This window comes from Aulonocara sp. 'chitande type north' Nkhata Bay, linkage group LG6 (genome assembly GCF_057382095.1).
Source record: "Aulonocara sp. 'chitande type north' Nkhata Bay isolate Kocher_YH1m ecotype deep benthic linkage group LG6, A_spYH_male_GT1.1, whole genome shotgun sequence".
NCBI lineage: Eukaryota > Metazoa > Chordata > Actinopteri > Cichliformes > Cichlidae > Aulonocara > Aulonocara sp. 'chitande type north' Nkhata Bay.
Window position 1 is genome coordinate 1215122 of NC_141349.1, and position 5791 is coordinate 1220912.

Here is a 5791-nt window from a genome sequence, read left to right on the forward strand (position 1 = left end):
CCTTCCTCCCAGGCTCCTCGACTCTTCCAGATCCCCTTCTCTTCTGGGGCGGCCTCCCCTTGGGCCTTCCTGGCTTCCTCTAGCATGTTAACTCCTAATTCTTCTTCCACCGTTATTTGTACCATCTGTCGTGATGCTTTATAACCCGCTGCCTCTTTTGCAGCTCGATCGGCTTCCTGATTTCCTCTGGCCATCAGGCCGGTCCCTGAGGAGTGGCCTTTGCATTTTATGATGCTCACCTCCTCTGGATCTCCCAAGGCCTGCTCAAGTTCCTCCATTTCCTTTTTGTGGCAGATTGGTGCGTTATCTGCTGTCCTGAATCCTGCTCTTCTCCATTGGGCCAGCTCCACATGAGCCGCTCCAAAGGCATAAGCTGAGTCCGTGTAAATGTTGACTCTTTTTCCTTTTGCAAGTCTCAAAGCTCGACTTAGAGCAATTACTTCTGCTCTTTGGGCTGACTGCTGCCCTTCAAGTCTTCCAGCCTCCTTCACTTCAAATGCAGCCCCTTTTCTGCAAACTACCGCGTAGCCTGCCTTTAATCCTTCGTCATCCCTGTAGCAGCATCCATCCGTGAACCAATCTTCAGCTCCTGTCAGAGGTTCTGCTTTCAAGTCTTCTCTTATCTTCTCGTCCACTTCAGCTCTCTTTGCGCAGTCATGAGGTTCTCCTCCTGACTCCATTAAATCTGCCATGTTAATTCCTTCATGTGTGAAGGTCAAGTTAGGAGCGTCTAGAACTTTACACACTCTCTGTTGTGTAAGAGGTGTCATGGTGAAGGCTTGTGAGTTAACATATGCCACCACACTGTGGGTGGTCAGCACCTTCAATGGATGGTCCCTCACTATATGTGCTGTCTTTTGTATAATTTTTGACACCCCAATGGCATGCTGAGTGCATCTCGGGTGCCTTGTCTCTAATGGATTCAGCCTGATGCTGACGTACATAAGTACATCTCTTCCTCCCCCTTTTTTCTGAAACAACACCCCATTAGCTATCCCGTGTGTTTCAGAAACATCAAGATAGAAGGGTTGTTCATAATTAGGGATAGCAAGATCAGCCGATCTGGATAAGTCCTGTTTTAATGCAATAAACGCCGACTCAGTGGCCGATGTCCATGGCAGTTCAGCCTTAAGATTTCTGACACCTGCCGTTTTTACCAAATCCCTCAACAGGGCTGTTTTGCCTGCATAATTTGGAATGAAGTGCCGGCTGTATCCTGTTAACCCCAAGAATGAGAGCAGCTCCTTAACCGTACGCGGTCTTGGATGTGTCAAAATCTGATCACGATGAGTGTTTAGCAGACCCACTGATTTGTGAGCAATGACACGGCCCAGAAATGTTACTTCTGGTCGGACCAACTGCAACTTTTCTTTACTGACCTTGAAACCGCACTCAGCGAGTCTCTTCAGTATGGTAAGTGAAGCTGCCGTGCATGCCGAAGCAGACGGAGCTGCAATGAGCAAATCATCAACATATTGCACTAGTGAACACCCCTCTGGGAGATGGCATGGCGATAAAGCTTCTTTCAACACTTGGTTGAAAATGCCAGGGGAAAGTGCAAACCCTTGTGGCAACCTTGTGTATCTGTACTGTTGTCCCCCATATGTGAATGAAAAAATGTCCCTCAGAGACTCATGCAATGGGAGACAGAAAAATGCATTCGCTAGATCAATACATGTAAACCACTTCTGGTCTGGTGTTAATGCCGTCAATGCTGTGTATGGATTTGGGACTGGCACCGTGTCAGTACGTAAAATGGCATTGATGGCTCTTAAGTCATGTGCCATTCTGTACTTTCCTGTCCCATGCTTCTCTACTGGCAAAATAGGAGTATTCCAGTAGGATTGAGAGGGCTCAAGCACCCCTACTTTCAATAGCCCCTCAATGGTTTCTGCAATTCCCTCCTCAGCTTCTCTCTTTTGCCTATACTGTGGTTTCCAAATTGGCGTTTCAGACTTCAGCTGGAATAAAACGGGCGAACACGTTGCCTGGCCCACATCCGTAGGCCCTGCTGACCACAAGGTGTCAGGAAGAGTCGCAAGTGCGGCAACTGCATCCGCATGGTCTGTTCTTTCCCTCCCATGGATTCTTGAGATTTGTTCATGCTCCAACCTCACTGTGTCCTCTGATTGACAAGTGATACGATAAATTTTGCATTTTGGCGAGTACCAAACGTCTGGAATCTGAGTAGCTTGCCAGCCAGGTTCCTCGAGGGCTCTCTTGACCATCGTTCCCAGCTCCTTCGCCTGATGACTCTCATGGACCGCCAATGTTATATGGGGCACTGAATCAGGTCCCATTTTGAACCAAGGCCGTTGTTCGTCGGTTAATTTTACTGCTGCCGCGACGCCCTCCGGACCGACATAGATGTTTTGAGAACACACATTCCAAGTCTGACCTTCAAGGTCAGACTGGAACAGGTCCCTGTAAATTTCATCATCATTTCTATCATAATAGAGGGTGACATGGAACGGATCCCTGGGGAGAGAGAAGACTGCCAAGGCCATAATCCAAGGTTTCCACAACTGATATTGTCTTAGTATGCCTTCTTCCACCATACGACCCCAATAGATGTCAGCGGTCGTTTGTTCACAGTCTTTCAGCAAGTACTGGTTCTTTGAAAATGTCCCCAGGCACGGAAACTCTTTTCCTCCTGGAAGTGTAACTGTTAGTCCATCAGCTGAACACATGATGGTGGCCCCCAGTTTAATGAGCAGATCCCTGCCCATCAAGTTCACAGGCACATGGGGAGACACCACATAGCTGTGCTTCAATGTCTGTTTTCCCAGCACCGTCAGGGCTGGATTGGTTGTCGGCAGCGTCATTGGTACCCCAGAGAACCCCACAACACTGACCACATGGTTGGAAAGTGTGGCACTGTTCGGTTTTTGTTTCAGTGTTGAATAGGTAGCCCCAGTGTCCACAAGGAAGGTCATTTCATCTCCTTCCACACTCATTGACAACATAGGATCTGCCACTCCCATGTTGTCTGGTCTCTGTGGGTCCCGTCAGTACAGCTCCTCCTCTCCGCCCCAGTAGCCCAGGGGATACTGAGCCGCTGGCGCCATGCCTGGGTTTGGAGCTTGATGTCCCCTTGTCTGGACCACTCTGCCTCGAAAAGTTCCCTGTGCCTGGGGTGATGATGGATAACCTGTTTCTAGCTGTCATGGTGTAGGACAATCACGAACCCAATGTCCTCGTCCTCCACACCTTCGGCATACATTCGGGTCCAGCATAGGTCCCCCCAGACCACGGCCCCTTGGTCCACCTCCCCTTTGGGATCCACCACGTCCCCTCAACGACCTAGTAGTCCCCCAATTCCCCGCGGGTCTTTCTTGCCTTGGGAATCCATTGACGGGCCATCGGTCATCAGGGTACAGAACCGGATTCAAATCTGGCCAATCAGGCCCCGGATCGCCCCGTGGCTGCGCCACCAGCATCTTCTTAGGTCCATCTTTGTTTTCCTTTTTCTTTTCGTTTAGTTTTTCTCTCGCCTCTGCCAATTTCAATTTCACTAACTGCCCTTGCGCCTCCTCCATCTCCTGTTTTCTCTTGTTCACCTCGTCTTTCTCCAGCTCAAGTCGATGTATAATGTGCCTCTCCCATTTTGCTGAATCCGCCACCGCAAAGTCAGGATTCTTTTGTAAATCTGTTCTTACTCGTTCTGGGAGACCTGCTAACACTGCAGATCGGAACCACGCCCTTGGTTCACCATTCTGCCCAGGATGTTCACCAGTTTGAAGAATCCACTGTTCTTTTGCATGCTCCATAAACTCTCTAGGGGAATGTTCTGGGCTCCAAACAATCCTAGGTGTAGTGCCAATGTTATGAGTCAGATACTTCTCACGCACTGCGTCAGAGAGAGCATTTCGCACCCTTGCATAGGGGACGTCGTTTGGTTGGCATACAGTTCTTGCTATCTCTTCTACATCTGCGAGGGCTCCTCCTCTGAAGGTCCTCCCACCGATAGCTCGGAAATCCCCCAGGGCCAATTCCTCTCCTTCTGTAAGACTTCCTAGTCTCCTCAACCAAGCGGCTCCTCCCTCCGTGATTGGGGGCAGCTGCTTCACCAGAGCCTCAAGATCTCTGATATTATAGGGGTGGTAAACTGGTTCACCCCTTACACCCGTCAATAAAGGCATTGTGAGGGGTAATTCCTCCTCTGCGTCACACTGCCCTTCTCCAGTTGGCAATGCAACAGTCTTCCTCTGATTCTTCTCAAAGATGGACGCTCTTTTATCTCTAGGTTCCTCCAAAACCCTCCCAGAGCGAAGGGTCGTCATTCCTGTGGGAGCCTGAAAATTTGGGGCGAATCCTCCCCTTTCCAGGTTTGACACTTCTCTGGATTTTCGTGTGTTGCTTTTTACTGAGGCCGCCAAGTCCTTTTCCAATGCATAAAGTGTTTGTGCTACGCTACGTGGTGTTGCTACGCCTTCCTCCTCCAATTTTCTCAAGAGGCGTTCCAGCTGTATCACGGCCTCCCGATTGTCAGATTCTTTCCCAAAAACGTGGCCTTGCCACTGTTCTTTCTCAGAATTATCAACCGTTGACCTCTGATTAGTTTTATGGGTCGCCTTTGATGGCGCCCTCTGATACTGCATTGAAGGTGAGTCTTCCTCTGAAGTCCAGACCTCCTGGGATGGATTTTCCTGGCTGGGCTGTTCCGATGTCACCTGACCGGTACTTGTAGACGCCACAGGTTGAGCTTCTTCTGTAGCTCTATCTGGGCTAAAAAGAGAGGGAGGAATCAAGATCAACCCCCGTGTAGTGATTCCTTGTGATGTCCCAGCAACTGGGTGAGGCTGACTCACCTCTGATGCAGCTGCCGCTGATTGAGGCTGCATCGCTTTCTGTGCAGGTACCCCTGATTGAGACTGCACTACTCCTGTGTCTGCCTCCACTGTGGCCGGAGCAGATGTCGATGGTGTAGGATTCTCCTGTAAATTGACAATTCCACCTGTCACTTTTCCTGTTTTTCCTTCCGGCCCCCACATGTTGCCACCCTCCAAAGTCACCACTGGACAAATATAAGGAGGGGGTGGGGCACTCAGGAAGTCCTTCAGGCTGGGATATAGCTTTCCCTCAGCCTCAGCTTCCTTTTTTAAGGCTGGCTTGATGTCGTCCACTTCCTCTTGCATCCAGTGGGAAACACCTTGGGAGATAATCATAAGCTTACAATACTTACTTTGTTTTTCCATCATAAGTTTCTTTTCAGCCTTTATTTTCCTCCCCTGAAAACGTCCTAAGGATTCCTCTTCAAGCTCCTTGATCCTCTTTTCACATTTCTCCCCTTCCAGTTGAAAGATGGAATGCAGAGGGATTCTGTCCTCCAATGTCTTCTGTTGATTTTCACATAATTCCTTCGCTTCTTTTTCTAAATCCTGACATTGACGAGCAATCTCTTTTGAAGAAGTCCCTTCAGTCATTTTAATGGCTTTCTTCAATTCCTGTATTTGCTCCTTCAGTGGCTTGTATCTCTTTCCCCCACCAGGGGTCGCCTTTTCCTCTTCAGCCATTTTGCTTTTTGACCTCACTTACCTTACCAAAATGGCCGGTCTTAGGCTCCTCCCTTTGGGGTTGCCTCGTTGTATTTCCCTTTCGGCAGTCAGAGTCTCACAAGCTGGTCAAGCCGAACTTCCGCTAGGCTCCAGCCTGAGAGAGAGAGACCGCCCACAGACACACATACACTCACACACACTCTCTAATCCTCCTTTCAAGCTAAAAGCTTGACAAACGTCTAATACAACAGTTTTAAGCACGCAAAGCCAGCGAAAATTCACTCTCACATTCA

General features: G+C 49.2%; 1 pseudogene; it reads right to left on the minus strand.

Moving 5' to 3' along the window:
- Window positions 1-2898: 2898 nt before the first annotated feature.
- Window positions 2899-5522, minus strand: LOC147326966 (uncharacterized; annotated as a pseudogene).
- Between the last annotated feature and the right edge of the window lie 269 nt (window positions 5523-5791).